Here is a 19,891-nt window from a genome sequence, read left to right as displayed (position 1 = left end):
ACAATCATCAAGGACAACCCAGGTTTTTTGCAACAATTGTCCGTAATCTAAAATATCATTATTGATTTGCAAAGAAAGATAACAAGATAATTCTTAACATTTGAGAATCGGATTAAATTATAAAGTTGATTAACATTTCATGCTCAATCTGAATCACCAACGCTAAATTTGTTTGGACAGTGTCCCTTTAAGAGATTTAAATAGTGTATTTACTTCTCTTCCTATCTTGACATACTTTGCTTGAAAAGCATATCGAGATAGGCTCAGTAGATGAAGATTGGTGGATGCACAGAGATGCCTTATGTGATTGGCTCAACCATGTGCATTTAAATTTCTTCTGTTGAGGATATCTAAATACTAAGATAAATTGAGTTACATTTTAAAGTCTAAACAATTTTCTATCTCTACAGATCATTTGATACAATTGTTTGTTTGTAATGTCTATTTAAAAATAAAGACGCCATTGCACAATAACATATATGAGCACTTCAGACAAATACAAGCTCGAGGTTTATTTACTAATAACAAACAAACCTGTAGTTTAACATTTATAAACAGATTATCCAAGTTACTGACATTATAACCTGAATTTGAACATTCAGAAATATTGCGTGGGAAACGCATCTTGAAACACCAGATTAGCATCTTTAAACATTAGAGTCTAATGTCACGCAATAGCACACAATCAATGTGCATTATGAAATACATTTAATAGAGCAATATCAATACTTCACAATAAGTCAATAAATGGATTTTATGAACAATAAAGACATACAATATTAAATGTGTATTTGTATTAAAGAAACAGACCGTTATTAAACCGAGAAATGTCTACAACATTTAATAATGTGACAGTATTAGATTTTAAAGAGAATTTAATCATTAATATTTAACGGATCACGGATATTAAATCTGCGTCACACATATCCGCATGACAGGCCCATGAGTTACAAATAAGTCTACATGAAAAATGAAGTAACAGCACCACCATGAGGTATGTGTAAGGAAGATAATAAGATATGAAACATTAAGGAACGGCCAATCAGAGTTCATCACACAAACACAACTTGAGTCAGGATGGTCTCACAGACATTCTAACAATATTTCAAACTTTTATCCAATCAGATGTACAGATAACTTGTCCCATGATGCATCTCATGTTTACTTCACCATATAAAAGTCCATTACACGTTGCCATCTTTGTCAGTTCTCTAATGCCTGCAGGCAGTATATCTGATTTTGTTATAAAAAAAAATCTACAACCCAGCAGGCATGTCAGCTCCCAGGTTCACCAAGGAGGAGAGCGCTGCACTGGTCCACGCCGTCAAGGACTTTTATCCCCAGCTGTTTGGGAACAAGAGGAGGTTGACAGATGCGCATGTTAAGAAGGCCCTCTGGGAGTCTATCACCAATGCGGTTAGATTGGTGTGTGACGTCCAGAGGACCCAGGATCAGATCATGAGGAGATTCGGAGATATGAGGTTGCGGTTAACAAAAAAAGTCAACCTCATAAGGGACTGAGTACAAGCCCGTAAAAGAGGTATGAAAAAGGGAGGCCCCGCGGAAACTGTACCTACTCCCTTATGAGGTGACTTTATGCGAGCTCCTCAATCTCCGGGTCCCCAAAAGATTTAGATCCTCGCCATCCTCGGCCTCCTCTTCTTCCCTCCCAGCTGCGAGATCTGAAAGTCCTGACGCGGGGGCCAGGGCAGCTGCTTCTCCGTCCGGTGGCCTGGGAGGAGATGGAGAATCTGAACCAGGTAATTATCCAACTTCATATAATATCTTAATATTTGTTTTTTGAAAAAAAAATGTGTATATAGTCAGATACTAAACCTATACAGATCTCACAACATACACTACATATGATGTTTAGATATCTGATTTTAGATTAGTGACACATGAAATAGGAATGATGTGTCTTGTGCTCTACAGAATATGCGTCACAGAGCGAAAATGGAATAGCGCATACACGTTAACATGGGTTAGCTGTAAGTGGCATTGCTTTATACATGTTGGTCAAATGACGGATGCGTAATTCCGCTTTGAATCATTGCGCAATGATCGCGAAAATGGAATTTCGCATACACGTTAACATGGGTTTGCTGTAAGTGGCATTGCTTTATACATGTTGGTCAAATGACGGATGCGTAATTCTGCATGGAATCATTGCGCAATGATCGCGAAAATGGAATTTCGCATACACGTTAACATGGGTTTGCTGTAAGTGGCATTGCTTTATACATGTTGGTCAAATGACAGATGCGTAATTCCGCATGGAATCATTGCGCAATGATCGCAAAAATGGAATTTCGCATACACGTTAACATGGGTTTGCTGTAAGTGGCATTGCTTTATACATGTTGGTCAAAATGAAATGTGAATTATTATATATGTGAAGAATACAGTATTCTTATTTTCAATATTATACATAATAAAAAAAGAAGAATCCAAATAAATTATAACATATGCCCATCAATTGATGAGAATGAAATAACACCAAAAAATAATTAAAGCTACAGTAAACAACACAACTGATTGAAAATAAGAGTACAGGATATATTTATCATGAATTGAATTGAGGAAACAATTAACTCATGGGACTACCAAAGGATTAATATTTTTAAATTGATTTGCTAATAATGTAAAGATTTTAAACATGGCATGATTTGTATTAATGATATCCAATCCTCATTTAATATATTACAGATATGGATGTTGCTGCTGGATCCTTAAGGCAGGGCTTGTCACAGTATGGTATGTCTCATTTTAATTGACATTTGTCTTAGAAACATGGACAGAACATTACCTACTAAATCCACATTGTTCAATATTTATATGTAATGTCCCTTTAATAGATGAAAATTAAATAATTCTTCGGATATCCTTAAATAACATATTAGATTGGAATTGCATGCTCAATCCCATTCATTACATCAACATATGGAGTAGAGAATTCATTAACACCAACATTGTCAAATCAATATAATTTTATATTAAAGGGATACTGAGCTAAAATTATTAATGTTGTCATTCAGATAGAGTATGCAATATTAATACACATTTAAATATAATACTATAATCCTATGTGAAATATTCTATTGCTAAATGTATTTTAAAATCAAGAATGTACGTTTATCTGCATCTCAATTTTGGTTGACCAACCTGGGTTTTGATTGATGATTGGTGGATACCTTCAACAAACAATATTTATTGAATCCAATATTGCTTATCTGCCTTTAAGATTAAAATGTAGCAACATTCAAATTAGAACAGTTTGAACAGTGAAATCAATGATTTAAATAAATCATGTCAGTGTCCCTTTAATAAACAATAGATTCATTCATCTTTACATTCTTTGGATTAAACAATATTGATATATAATTCACATATTCACTGTTGGAGTTACTTTATAGATATCAGCATACTCTAACAGCACCATGATTACATATTTGTACTAATCAATTTGGTTTTCTATTGTGATAAATATGTGTTGTGTCCTAAACAAGATTACTGTACATTGCACAAATGGCTCGATGTGCCACATGTCTTTGTTTATATTTGTCAACAGCTGTTCTTCAAAATGTGGTTTGTGTGTATTCTTTTAAGAACATTGATCAATGGGTATATTTAGATATGCAATAGCATCGTATGAGATGAGTTTGATGTCTAATATAGTCAGAAATTAAACATATGTTCAATACATCATTTTTAACAGAATCCCCTTGATTCAATCAAGCATTTTTTGGTTTAATGACTGCTCTATTCTTCACATTTTCAAGTTGATTATTCTTAAAATTCGCTACAGATGTGATTTAGTGATATCCCAAATGTGTTCACTAATATATATCTATATCATTCATAGAGAGAGTTGGTGTGGGGAGCCCACAGGAATCCAGCAGTGACACAGAGCCGCCTTTGCGGTCTCCTGGTAAATCCATTGACTCATTTATATGTCATTGAAGGTGTATTGGTAATCAATATTATGAGCATGATTCTGATGAAGCATAACATTTGAAACAAACATATAATTTTCTCCTCTGATTATATATTAATTTTCTTTGAATATTGAAAGATTAATAATTAAAACTTTATTAGTCTACACATTTGTTATTCAGAAGATGTATAGCATATGTTTGTTTCCATGTTCATTTTTGACAACAGTCATCAAGTGATACACACATGAGAAATCTTAAATGTTCTATGTACTATGCTTTTATGATTTTTAAATTAATACAAACAATACATCGAAAATATGAATAATTGAGAATAACAAATCTAATGTAATTTGTATGCTCCATCAAAATGATGTAAATCATAACTTTGGGTGTGTATATCTTTAATGCAACATTGATGTGTGTCTTTGATCAACAGTAACATATGTTATAATATCTGATCTTAACGTGTACACAACATGTTATGTTTTACAGAGATTGATGTAACATGTGTGACGGAGGAGGAAGAGGCTGCCTTGAAGTCTGATGGTATGTGAAATATATCTATCATGTTTCCAACATGTTGCTTTATTGGAAATCATTTTATTGAAGACATTCAAAGTCTACAGCTTTTGCACTTTAAAAGGAAGATTATTTGTCTGTTCAAATACACTACTGCCCCCTTTCTATATCAGGCAGCATGACAAAAAAATTTATTTTTTTATTTAATTTTTAAATGTATAATTCATGCCATCATTATGTCACATGCATAGTCCAGGCCAAAACACAATAATAATGTTATAATTGTACAGGCAGTCATTGATATTCATCTGAGTGCCTATATGCATACCATATCCTCATTTCATAATTGTTTAGAAATTCAAACACACTTTGAAGTATATTGAAAACATAATCAATTTGAAATGCGTTGATTTGATTTCATGATGTATGAGATGTTAATATATTTGGATTCTTTTTTTCAGATGGATCCTCCACCTCTGGTCATCTGGTTTCCGCCCCTGCCCAGTCCCCTGACCAGTCACAGACCCCTGCCCATGCCCAGACCACTGCCCAGGCCCAGACCCCTGCCCATGCCCAGACCACTGCCCAGGCCCAGACCCCTTCCCATGCCCAGACCACTGCCCAGGCCCAGACCCCTGCCCATGCCCAGACCACTGCCCAGGCCCAGACCCCTGCCCAGGCCCAGACCCCTGCCGGCCCTTCCCATTTGTCATTTCCTGTCCCTCCCCAAAAACGCCCCTTCACCACCCTTCGCCGCTCTCCCCGTATTATGGGCCGTACAGCTGCCCAGACCCCAACTCACCACTCCCCAGCTGTACGGCCTACCCCGGAGCAGCAGCTCATCCCTCCCCAAGCCAATCCCATCCCTCCCCAACACAATCCCATCCCTCCCCAAAACAATCCCATCCCTCCCCCCTGTCTCAACCTTCATTGTCCTGGGTGTCGGATTGTCCTTCCCAGGCACAGCTGTAAGTATCATTCAAAATCAACATTATAAGATACTTAAAGGTACACTGAAGGAAAAAATTTTCTATTGTGATTCAAATAGAGCATGCAATTTTAATCAAATTTATAATTTACTACTCTTATGAATTATTCTTCATTCTCTTGCTATCTTTATTGAAACAAAGAAATGCCTAGAATTAATTTTAAATTGAAAATAATTGTGGACATCATTTCTTTATTGTTGGATGAATGTATCCATCAACCAGCAGGGACAACCAAAGTTGATAAACAAATATGGCCTGCCCTAAAAACCTACATTCTTGCATTCAAAATCTAGCTAGAGAATTCTAACATTTAAAGAATATGTTTAATTTTTTAATATTTGTAATGTCATGCTCTATCTGAATCAGTCAATTAAATATTTAGGTTCAGTGTCCCTTTAATTTGATATCACTACATATACCAATCACCACTACTTGGATCCAACAATTTATGTACAAATGTTGATACATTATCTCTTGTCTAACCAAGTGGGAATGTAATTTCTTCAGGTTGCTATGTTTACACAGCTTGTCCTCAACGCCAAAATGTTTAAGGATAGGTGTGCCTACCACAGTATAATTAAAATATTTAAATTGCTAATGTAAGTACAATGTAAATCCTTTAACAAGATTTGATACACTCAAGCTGTATAAGTGGATCATCGAAAACCAATTAAAGGGGACAACATGTTTGAGTAAACTGTCCCTTTAATGATTTCGGTCTGTCTGAATAACATATTTCATGTGTAAAGAATCAATTTAAACTAATTGATGTAAAGAATGATTTGTCTTTATGATGACAATGTATCTTTGCTTATTTTTTCTTCTGTTGTGTAATTATCCTTAATATTTTATTTATTCTTTATTTTAGGCTGTGACTCAGCATGGCTCATGCTAGAAGGTATAGCACGAGTAGAGCAGGCCGTGTTGAGGAACGCAGCTGTCCTGAGAGGGATGAACGACACCATGCAGGCCCAGCTCCGGGTTCAGGACTTGACTCTGCGTGAAATCATGCGATTAACTTCAAGGCCTGAATCTGGAGCTGGACATGCACAGGACGATGAAGAGGATGACCAGTAAGTGGAGGATCTGGAGATGCTCCAAGGTCGCAGATAAGAATCCTCCGTCCACATGTTGATGTTTTTTTTATTGTTGCCATTTGGCCTTTTTCAAAGTTTATTGTTGTGCCTGTTGCACTCTTTTACCTTGTCATATGTCTCCAATGGGGCTATGGTGGCCCTTGACAACTCTCTTCATGGACTGTGATGCACTGTGTTACCTTGTCATATGTCTCCAATGGGGCTATGGTGGCCCTTGGCAACTCTCTTCATGGACTGTGATGCACTGTGTTACCTTGTCATATGTCTCCAATGGGGCTATGGTGGCCCTTGGCAACTCTCTTCATGGACTGTGATGCACTCTGTTACCTTGTCATATGTCTCCAATGGGGCTATGGTGGCCCTTGGCAACTCTCTTCATGGACTGTGATGCACTGTGTTACCTTGTCATATGTCTCCAATGGGGCTATGGTGGCCCTTGGCAACTCTCTTCATGGACTGTGATGCACTCTGTTACCTTGTCATATGTCTCCAATGGGGCTATGGTGGCCCTTGGCAACTCTCTTCATGGACTGTGATGCACTCTGTTACCTTGTCATATGGCTCAAATATTCCTTATTTTTACAAGATTATTTCTAAACGTTGTTGATGTTTTCTTACATACTAATAAAAGACATGTCATTGCACGATTCTTTGTCCTCATTCTTCATGTTATTTTTTGAAAGCTCTAGTTTATCTGGTTGATCCTTAAAGGGACCTACCAAAAATAATGGTTTTTCAAAAATCATATATGTAAGACAATTGTAAATGACTTTAAGATTAACATCTCCAATGTAATCTTATTATTTGTCTTTATATATTTTTCTCAAAGCTTTATCATTGCATGATTATGATTAGCATAGTAATTGTTTTATATATGTATATATAGATTGTTATTTGTGTATATATGTATATTTCAATTTTCACATCCATGTGTGTATTTAGAAACTCTGCATGAATTGATGCACCTTTAGCAAATGATCTGAGGATTGATACAATGATATAATCCCTGTAAAGTGTTCATTTTATTGAAATAGTATTGTCTATGTGTATCCTCTTTTTAAAAACAAAATAATGTCCCTTTAAGTGATGGTGAGCACAATTGTTAATGAATGTATTTCCATTTCTAAAGCGTTTTTGTCCTTTTTACATGAACAAGGACATATAATCTTATTAATAAGCAATCTTATTGTAATGTTGACAGCACATGTATTTCATTTTCAATTCTATCTTATTGTAAAAGTGTAACCAAATAAATCTTTGTGTGTAATGCAAATATTTTAGATGATGAATATTTTTTATCAAATATGTTAACAAAATACTTCTCCTCCCATATATGGCTATAGGTAGGCTGACCATATTTAAACTTGAATAAATGACACGTTTAATCAATACATGTATCATTATTGTTATTCCAAAACAATCAAAACATATCTTAAAACATCAATGGCATATGTATTTCTCATGTGTATCTTTTAAATGTTAAAGATATACACCATAGCTATAGTTCAAGGGACAGTCAAGTCCGAAAAGATGATTCATGATTTCGTGACATTCCTAGATAGCAATCTAGACACATACTAGTTCCTAAAATATAAATATGTTTCTTAGTGATATGCCAAGCTGTCAACTGAGTCCTTGGATTGGCTGCGGTTTTTCAGCGATCTCGGATGCGCCATGTTGCTTAAGACGTCACCTGCCAGGCTGTCCAATGATTCCTTGTATTGACTGACGTTCTTACGTGATCAAGAATGCGCCTTTTATTGGATGGCGTTTTGACGCGATCAAGGATGCGCCTTTTTTTTTGTGCGTTCTTACGTGATCAAGAATGTGCCTTTTATTGGATGGCGTTCTTACGTGATCAAGGAAGCGCCATGTTAAGATGTCACATGCAAAGGTAAAAAAACGTCTGATTGTATTACGTAGTCCCGCAATATTTGTTTGTGCACGTTAAACACGTTTGTGACTGCAGCCAATTTTAAAAACCTTGCGAATATGTATTATTTGCATCATGTTACATTGTTGACCCGTAGCTGATAAAGACCACCACATTCTCTTTTGCTGGATGTCTGGTTGAATAAACGAACGAAAGCAAAATGTTTTCATGCATATGATATTTCGAGGCAAGTGCAAATCTCTATAGTCCATGTTGTTTAATATGTTTGTCAACAATATGTTCCTTTTTCAGAAAAATGACTGTTGTGTTTAATGTTAAAGATATCTAATTAATAGATATGCGCTATTGTGTTAGAATAAAGTAATCAATATGCATTTAGCTTTATCATATGCTAAATATATGATGCCGACTTCTTCTAAATGTAATTTCGTTGTATATTTTATTAAAGGTTCATTAGACACTCACATTATAAATGAAATCTTTTAATTTGGTCTCTAGTTAGATAGTCCATTGTTTAACAAATACACGTTTCATTTTGCTTCTGTTCAAATAAAATGTAATTAATTATCAGACTCCTCGCCAAGCCTCTAAGTTTCATGTGAGTACCATCTCCAGCTTTCTCCTGTTTTGTGTATGATGGTGTATTGTCTTGTTTTACGGTTGTAATGGGGGTTCATCTATATTTTCAATAGAGCTAACCCGATTTTCTTTGAAAGTGTTTGAAGCTTTGTAATATTGATATCAGTATATGTTAATCTTGTTGTTTCTAGTAGTGTCTATTACATACAGTTCTGTTAAAAATATAGTATACTGTCCCTTTAATGCAAATGTTGATTTTTGTATCATGTATGAGTTCCACATTGGTTAATCTTCAAATATATTATTGTTAGCATATTTTCACCCCCCACTCCTAAAAGGACTTTAAACCATATTCATTGTTAAAATGTCTTTCTAAAAATAAATTAACACAATAATGTCTCTTTAAGAAAATAGACTTTATTTAACACTTCAATATAAATCTGATTTCAATATTTATTGTTTGAACAAGTACATGTAGATATACCAACAATCTTCAAATATATGTTAGCATATGTAATTTTGTTAAAGGGACAGTTTAGAAAACAAATAATGTTTTGCATTATTCTAAAAGTCAATTTTGTAATATCAAATGTTTCTCACCAATTAATAATTTGTCTGTGTTTATTTAAATTTGCTAGCTAAACCTATGAGGTTCGTGTGCTCATTTCTTCGAGCTTGAAGAGTGCATGTAATCATTATGCAATTTGACCACTAGAGGGCATTTGGATAGCATTTGTATATGTAAAATCTTGTGCTCATACAGCATATTATTTACCATGTATTGATCATTGATATCTAAAATGTTGTTATGTCAGAACAACAAATAAGTGGTCATTTTTCATAGTCATAGATACAAGGGTAAGCACATAAGTCACACGTATTTCTCCATGTTTTGTTGTTTCCAACTTGATAATGCGTAATACAGTGTTTTCTTTGTAATCAATAATTTTCTGACTGTCCCTTTAAGCTGTGTTATTGGCATTCAAACAGTAATATACCATCATGGATAATTGTAATGGTAATTTTGTTTGCGATTCGGGAAACAGTTTAGACATCACATCACAGAAACCAATCAATATCATGAACAAGGATAGGTATGTGATGATGTGGTTTTCACACACTTATAACCCACACTCTGCAAACAATCTGCCTCCATGGACCCGGTCCCATAGAAGTAGATTATATACAGAGTGTGGTCCACAAGTGTATGAAAACCACATCATCACATACCTATCCATTACACATTAAATAAAAAAACATTAAAGATGAAAAAAAATACTTACTTCCTCTTCCTTCCCCTCTTCCCACGGGGCTGAGGCTCTGGGAGGGGCAACTGCCGACTCCGAAGAGTTCTCCTTGGAGATGTTGTGGGAAGAGTGGAAAGAAGACTACTGGGACGACCAAGGTGAGGAGGAGAAGATTGCTGAGGAGGAGAAGATGGCTGAGGAGGAGAAGATGGCTGAGGAGGAGAAGATGGCTGAGGAGGAGAAGATGGCTGAAGAGGAGGAGATGGCTGAGGAGGAGAAGATGGCTGAAGAGGAGTAGATGGGCCGGCAGGAGGAGATGGGCCAGCAGCAAGAGGCCCAGCAGCAGGAGGCCCAGCAGCAGGAGGCCCAGCAGCAGGAGGCGGACCAGGAGGCAGACCAGCATGCGCCTCCCGGAAAAAATTGAACATCTCTTGGTGTAGATTAATGATTCTGTTTTGCCCTTGTTCGATTCTATTAAGTATGTTTATTATTTGGTTTTGGCCTTCAATTATTTGATTTTGTCCATCAATAATTCGAGTTCGGCCTTCGATATTTTGTATCCGGAAGTTACGCATCTGGTCTATGTAGTCCAGTAGAACCCGCACCTCCGCTATTTCCTCTTGTTGTGCTCGGCGGGGTACCCGTGCACGGCGGGGTGCCCGTGCACGGCGGTGTGCGGGTCCTTGAGGGGCCTCTAGTTCCGCGGACTCCTCCTCTGCTTCCAGGGCCTCTTCATCTGCTTCCGTGCCCTCTTCGTCACGGGGGGCCTCTTCCCTCCGAAGTGGAAATTCCTCCCCACCACTCTCATCCCAGGGAGATGGAGGAGGCTGTATTTCTTGTGCTGCCTCCTCCCCAGACTCTGTATATTAGGAAAAAAAAAATGTATATATTAGCATATTTGCAAATCAAGCTTTAAATGACTTAGCTTACGATACAATTACAAATGCAGAATCATTAATCCACTTTGAAATCTAACAATCAATACGATTTCCGCATTTTCTAAACCGTGTTTGTGATATCTCTGGTCAATCTGAATGTTTTAGCGTTTGTTTTCAGTCTGTTTAAATGCACACCTAACCTATAGCCTAGATACTGATGTAACCGCAAAGTAATTGTGAATGCGTGTAAACAGCGTAATAGCATTAATCTGATCCTTAAAGGGACATGAAACCCAATGTTTTATCTTTCATGATTTAGAAGCATACATTTATAATCAACTTTCTAATGTACTTTTCTTATTTAATTAGCTTCATTCTCTGGATATTCTTTGCTGAAAAGCATATCTAAATATGCTTATAAGATGCTGATTGTTAGCTGAATATAGCTGCCTCCTGTGATTGTTTCACCGTGGGCATGGCTATTTCTTCATTAAAATATATCTCAAGAATGATTCAAATTAGGTAATATAAGTACATTTGAATGTTTTGTCAAATTGTATTCGCTACCTCAATCATGAAAGTAAAGGTTTGCGTATAGTGTCCCTTGAAATACATTCGTATGTGAATTTATTGTTCAATGAGCTTACCGGCAGATGAGAATGGCAGGTTCCCGGTATCAATTCCTCCGATACCGACTACATCCACCTCGGAGATGCTGGGCCGCAACATTTCCTCCCATTGGCAGTACTCTATTTCCAGGGCAGGTCCGCCACCGGTTCCTGCGGAATGTCGGGCCTCCAGGCTTAACTTTTTCTTGAGATCCATCTTACAGTCCCGGTAGCGATGTTTTATCGAATCCAGATCTCTGTTCCCGCCACCCACTGCATTGACTGCATTCCTTATCTCATTCCAGAGCCTCCTCTTGTCAGTCGGGGTAGTCTTCTGGTGCTGCAGCCTCCTATACCTGGCCATATAGGCCTCTACGAGGGCCTCCTTCTCCTCCATCGAAAACCTCGCCTCCCTAGTCGCCTTGGCCTTCCCCTGTGACGATGCCCTCTGTTTCCCGGACTGTGAAGCCCTACTCTGTCCGCCACTGGGCCCAGCCACTTGTTCATCTTGAACCAAGTGGCTGGGTCCACCCACCGCTTCCACCCCCGCTTCCTGCCCCCCTTCCTGCCCCCCTTCCTGCCCTGTTCCTCTCCCCCTCCCTCTCCTCCCCCCTCTACCTCTCCCCTGCCTGCCCTCCATCTGTTCCCTAAACTAAACCCCAAATAATCAAACAAAAAGTGAGTGTGATGAAATGAAAGGGGGTCAAAATACAGAACTAAAAAGACAAAAAAAGTGCTGAAAGTGTGAGAGGGATGTAAAAAAACAAAGAGGGTAAGGAGTATTTAAATAAACCAAAAGAAGAAGAAGACTAAAAGGAGGATATGTAAACTAAATGTAACTAGGGGATGGGTATGGGATGGGGATGGGGTATGGGATAAGAGTAAATGGGATGAAAGGGAATGGGACTACAGGGAATGGAGTATGGAGTGTAGTATGAGGGGGTAGGGGGTATGGAGTGTATGTAGTGTTATTGATAAGTGTATGTATGTATTGAATGTGTTTGCGTGTAAATGTGTTAAGTGTACAGAAAAATCACTCGCTCGCTAACTCACACTACTACTAATTCTCACTAACACACTACTACTAATTCTCACTAACAAACACTCCCACTAACTCTCACTAACTACCACTAACTCACGCTCCCACTAACAACTCTCACTAACAACTCCCACTACCACTAACTCACTCACGCTCCCACTAACAGACTCTCTCCCACTCCCACTAACTCCCACTAACTCACTCACGATAACACTAACAACTGACTCTCTCACGCTAACACTAACTCACTCACAATAATGCACAAACTCTCTAATCTTAAACCTCCAATCTCCAAAGACCCACCAGCAACACAGTCAAAGAAGCCATGCTTGTGTGGTGCTTATATACCCTGTGTAAATGTTTAATGATGTACCAATTTCCGTTGTAAATTGTGTTCCGGTGTGCTTTATTAGCAATTAATATTTGTGCAATGTGTATTAGGTGTGTGAATTTGCGCATGCTCATTTGGAGTTAGTATTTGTGGAATGTGTAGAATGCGATGATGTCATAGTGGTTGTTTTCTCTAACATTGTCCAATAGTATTCTGTTTAAATGTGAATTTGCGATGGTGTGGTATTAGTGAAGTGTTGTATACATATGTTTGTCCTAATATATAGTGATATTGAATGCGATTATTTTTCTAGTGTATGTATATATTTTTTATTCCTTGTTGTTATTTTGCGAATTTCCGCATCTTAAAGTATATGCGTATTCCCCGTATTAAAATTTTTTTCAAATCCCCCCGCTTGTGAATGTGTAATGCTTGTGTGCTTTGTTGATTGATTGTTGTTGTGACATTTGCAACGTGTTATTGTTGTGCATGATGTGGTATGCGTCATATGACCGAGCTGTGCATATTCTCGCGAGATCGAGTGTTAGGTGAAAAAAGCAATTTTTTTGCTTTTCCATTGATCTCTATGGGAGACTGTCTAACGCGGGCAGGATTCAGCGTGTGACATACACGCGTTAGGAGCATCGTTAGATGGTCTTTTTTGTACTCTAAATACCGGAGTCAAACAATGCCGTGCGTTAGACATAAAACACGCGTGGCGTTAGCAACCCATCTACCGCCAAACTCCAAATCTAGCCGTATATTAGCCAAACTTTGTAAATCATAATATTTCCTTTTTATTTTGTAAAAATACCGCTGTTTTACAGACCCGCTCTCTGTACTCTGCTGAGCGGGTCTGTTATTTTTACTGAGCGCATCGGGCCAGCTATATAGTCACAGCCCGGCCCGACTGCGCCATTAGACACAGTGCAGCTCGCTCACGCTCTGTCTGACAGCAGGAGCGAGCTGCACTGTGTCTAATGGCGCGGTCGGGCCGGACTGTGACTATACAGCTGGCCCGATGCGCTCAGTAAAAACAACAGACCCGCTCAGCAGAGTACAGAGAGCGGGTCTGTAAAACAGCGGTATTTTTACAAAATAAAAAAGGAAATATTATGATTTACAAAGTTTGGCTAATATAATGTTATATAATTCTGCACTATGTGCAGAATTATATAACATTATTTTTAAGGTTTACTGTCCCTTTAAGTTAGGGGGTGTTAGGGTTAGACTTAGGTTTAGGGGTTAAAAACTTTAGTATAGCGGCGGCGACGTTGGGGACGGCAGATTAGGGATTAATAAATGTATGTAAGTGGCGGCGATGTTAGGGGCGGCAGATTAGGGGTTAATAATATTTAACTAGTGTTTGTGATGTGGCGGTTTAGGGGTTAATATGTTTATTATAGTGGCGGCGATGTCCGGAGTGGCAGATTAGGGGTTAATAAGTATATTGTAGGTGTCGGCGATGTCGGGGGCGGCAGATTAGGGGTTAATAAGTGTAAGATTAGGGGTGTTTAGACTCGGGGTTCATGTTAGGATTAGGTTATGAAGTGTAGTATTGCGCTGAACTGAAAAGGATCAAGCCACTCTTAAAAACGCAACTTCCTCTAAGTAGCGTAAATAATGATACAAGAAAACAAGGGGGTATTAAGAGGGCGCTAAGAAAAGCTATCAAAAACACCTTAAATAAATTAATACATATGCAGCAAATCAATAAAAAGGATTGATTATAATATATCATAAAAAATTAATATTTTTAAAAAATGGGACGTCTCCCTTAAATAAATAGCATGCACCACAGTAGCTTATTTGATAAGTATAGCTGTATGAAATCAATTTAAATATTCTAAAATATCATGTTATGCTCCAATAAAAGTCACTTCAAAAATATCCAAAATAGAGGAGTCTGTAGGTAACAAACCAAAATATTTTAACAGCAGAAATACTTTGACTATCACCATCTTAAACCAAGTTATTCTCAAAATGATGTCGTAACATAGGTCTTTAAATAGGAGGAGGATCACCTGGCGGTTCTCAATGTAAATAATAATGCAAAGGTACAACTTTAGGATAACCGAAGGTACAATATCATAAGACTGTGTGCAAAATACCTTTGCGATATTATTCACATTGAGAACCGCCAGGTGATCCTCCTCCTATTTAAAGACCTATGTTACGACATCATTTTGAGAATAACTTGGTTTAAGGTGGTGATAGTCAAAGTATTTCTGCTGTTAAAATATTTTGGTTTGTTACCTACAGACTCCTCTATTTTGGATATTTTTGAAGTGACTTTTATTGGAGCATAACATGATATTTTAGAATATTTAAATTAATTTCATACAGCTATACTTATCAAATAAGCTACTGTGGTGCATGCTATTTATTTAAGGGAGACGTCCCATTTTTTAAACATATTAATTTTTTATGATATATTATAATAAATTCTTTTTAATTGATTTGCTGCATATGTATTAATTTATTTAAGGTGTGTTTGATAGGATTCTTTAGCTTTTGTTAGCGCCCTCTTAATACCTCGTTGTTCATGTTAGGGTGTTAGGTTTAAACATAAATTTTGTTTCCCCATAGGAATCAATGGGGCTGAGTTACTGAACTTTATGCTGCTTTTTTGCAGGTGTTAGGCTTTTTTTCAACCGTCTCTCCCCATTGATATCTATGGGGAAATCGTGCACGAGCACGTAAAACCAACTCACCGCAGCTTTCAACAGCGCTGGTATTGGAGTGCGGTATGGAGCTCAATTTTGCTCTAGGCTCACTTTTTGTCTGCTAACGCCGGGTTTTTGTAAACCTGTAATACCAGCGCTGTAGGGAAGTGAGCAGTGACAATAACTTGCAAGTTATTACCGAGCAGCTCTTACCGCAAAACTCGTAATCTAGCCGAAAGTTTTTAAGTACTGCAAAAGTTTTGAAATACACTTTATTCACACATGAACTTGGTATTTTATTAGACAACAAACAGAAATAAGATAATATGTACATATCACGTATTTCTACATAATTTTTAAGTGATACCTTCAACTAAAAGTGAATTTAATAAGAATACAAATCTGCACCCTTTGATAAACAAATAAAGTTTTATGCACGTGTTATGATCAGCACACATGAAAAAGGGAACAAGCATAAAACAAAAAAGTTTTGTGAATAATACATAATTATGCGTAGATATACATTTCCATATATAAGATCTGAATAACTATAATCTAAAACTTTCATTTTTTAATAGGGTCAAACAACAAAGCTCACTATAACAAACTCAGGCCTAGATTTAGAGTTTGGCGGTAGCCGTGAAAACCAGCGTTAGAGGCTCCTAACGCTGGTTTTAGGCTACCTCCGGTATTTGGAGTCACTCAAAAAAGGGTCTAACGGTCACTTTTCAGCCGCAACTTTTCCATACCGCAGATCCCCTTACGTAAATTGCGTATCCTATCTTTTCAATGGGATTTTTCTAACTCCGGTATTTAGAGTCGTGGCTGAAGTGAGCGTTAGAAATCTAACGACAAAACTCCAGCCGCAGAAAAAAGTCAGTAGTTAAGAGCTTTCTGGGCTAACGCCGGTTCATAAAGCTCTTAACTACTGTACTCTAAAGTACACTAACACCCATAAACTACCTATGTACCCCTAAACCGAGGTCCCCCCACATTGCCACCACTCGATTAAATTTTTTTAACCCCTAATCTGCCGACCGCCACCTACGTTATACTTATGTACCCCTAATCTGCTGCCCCTAACACCGCCGACCCCTATATTATATTTATTAACCCCTAACCTGCCCCCCACAACATCGCAGCCAGCTACCTACAATAATTAACCCCTAATCTGCCGACCGCAAAGCGCCGCCACCTACGTTATACTTATGTACCCCTAATCTGCTGCCCCTAACACCGCCGACCCCTATATTATATTTATTAACCCCTAATCTGCCCCCCTCAACGTCGCCTCCACCTGCCTACACTTATTAACCCCTAATCTGCCGAGCGGACCGCACCGCTATTATTATAAAGTTATTAACCCCCTAATCCGCCTCACTAACCCTATAATAAATAGTATTAACCCCTAATCTGCCCTCCCTAACATCGCCGACACCTAACTTCAATTATTAACCCCTAATCTGCCGACTGGAGCTCACCGCTATTCTAATAAATGTATTAACCCCTAAAGCTAAGTCTAACCCTAACACTAACACCCCCCTAAATTAAATATAATTTTAATCTAACGAAATTAATTAACTCTTATTAAATAAATTATTCCTATTTAAAGATAAATACTTACCTGTAAAATAAATCCTAATATAGCTACACTATAAATTATAATTATATTATAGCTATTTTAGGATTAATATTTATTTTACAGGTAACTTTGTATTTATTTTAACCAGGTACAATAGCTATTAAATAGTTAAGAACTATTTAATAGCTAAAATAGTTAAAATAATTACAAAATTACCTGTAAAATAAATCCTAACCTAAGTTACAATTAAACCTAACACTACACTATCAATAAATTAATTAAATAAAATACCTATAATTATCTACAATTAAACCTAACACTACACTATCAATAAATAAATTAAATACAATACCTACAAATAACTACAATGAAAAAAACTATCTGAAGTACAAAAAATAAAAAAGAACTAAGTTACAAAAAATAAAAAAATATTTACAAACATAAGAAAAATATTACAACCATTTTAAACTAATTACACCTACTCTAAGCCCCCTAATAAAATAACAAAGCCCCCCAAAATAAAAAAATTCCCTACCCTATTCTAGATTACTAAAGTTCAAAGCTCTTTTACCTTACCAGCCCTGAACAGGGCCCTTTGCGGGGCATGCTCCAAGAAGTTCAGCACTTTTGCCTGTAAAAAAAAAACATACAATACCCCCCCCCCCAACATTACAACCCACCACCCACATACCCCTAATCTAACCCAAACCCCCCTTAAATAAACCTAACACTAAGCCCCTGAAGATCTCCCTACCTTGAGTCGTCTTCACCCAGCCGAGCCAAATTCTTCATCCAAGCGGAGCAAGAAGAGGTCCTCCATCCGGTAGAAGTCTTCATCCAAGCGGGACAGAAGAGGTCTTCCATCCGATTGAAGTCTTCATCCAAGCGGGATCTTCTATCGTCATCCATCCAGAGCGGAGCGGCAGGATCCTGAAGACCTCCGACGCGGAACATCCATCCTGGCCGACGACTGAACGGCGAATGACGGTTCCTTTAAATTACGTCATCCAAGATGGCGTCCCTCGAATTCCGATTGGCTGATAGGATTCTATCAACCAATCGGAATTAAGGTAGGAATATTCTGATTGGCTGATGGAATCAGCCAATCAGATTGAGCTTGCATTCTATTGGCTGTTCCGATCAGATTGTAGTTATTTGTAGGTATTGTATTTAATTTATTTATTGATAGTGTAGTGTTAGGTTTAATTGTAGATAATTATAGGTATTTTATTTAATTAATTTATTGATAGTGTAGTGTTAGGTTTAATTGTAACTTAGGTTAGGATTTATTTTACAGGTAATTTTGTAATTATTTTAACTATTTTAGCTATTAAATAGTTCTTAACTATTTAATAGCTATTGTACCTGGTTAAAATAAATTCAAAGTTACCTGTAAAATAAATATTAATCCTAAAATAGCTATAATATAATTATAATTTATAGTGTAGCTATATTAGGATTTATTTTACAGGTAAGTATTTATCTTTAAATAGGAATAATTTATTTAATAAGAGTTAATTAATTTCGTTAGATTAAAATTAATCGGCTAGATTTAGAGTTTTGTCGGTAAGGACCCGCGTAGCTAACGCCGGCTTTTTGCTGGCCGCACCATAAAAATAACTCTGGTATTGAGAGTCCACATAAAGGCTGCGTTAGGCTCCAAAAAAGGATCGTACAGCATATTTAACGCAGCTTCAACTCTCGATACCAGAGTTGCTTACGGACGCGGCCAGCCTAAAAAACGTGCTCGTGCATGATTCCCCCATAGGAAACAATGGGGCTGTTTGAGCTGAAAAAAAACACCTGCAAAAAAGCCGCGTTCAGCTCCTAACGCAGCCCCATTGTTTGCTATGGGGAAACACTTCCTACGTCTGCACCTAACACTCTAACATGTACCCCGAGTCTAAACACCCCTAACCTTACACTTATTAACCCCTAATCTGCCGTCCCCGCTATCGCTGACCCCTGTATATTATTATTAACCCATAATCTGCCTTAACCCCTAATCTGCCGCTCCGTAAACCGCCGCTACTTACATTATCCCTATGTACCCCTAATCTGCTGCCCCTAACACCGCCGACCCCTATATTGTATTTATTAACCCCTAATCTGCACCCCACAACGTCGCCTACACCTGCCTACACTTATTAACCCCTAATCTGCCGACCGGACCTGAGCGCTACTATAATAAAGTTATTAACCCCTAATCCGCCTCACTAACCCTATAATAAATAGTATTAACCCCTAATCTGCCCTCCCTAACATCGCCGACACCTAACTTCAATTATTAACCCCTAATCTGCCGACTGGAGCTCACCGCTATTCTAATAAATGTATTAACCCTAAAGCTAAGTCTAACCCTAACACGAACACCCCCCTAAGTTAAATATAATTTACATCTAACGAAATTAATTATCTCTTATTAAATAAATTATTCCTATTTAAAGCTAAATACTTACCTGTAAAATAAATCCTAATATAGCTACACTATAAATTATAATTATATTATAGCTATTTTAGGATT

Source organism: Bombina bombina, chromosome 6 (genome assembly GCF_027579735.1).
Source record: "Bombina bombina isolate aBomBom1 chromosome 6, aBomBom1.pri, whole genome shotgun sequence".
In the NCBI taxonomy this organism is placed as follows: Eukaryota; Metazoa; Chordata; class Amphibia; order Anura; family Bombinatoridae; genus Bombina; species Bombina bombina.
This window is presented reverse-complemented; position numbering follows the sequence as displayed.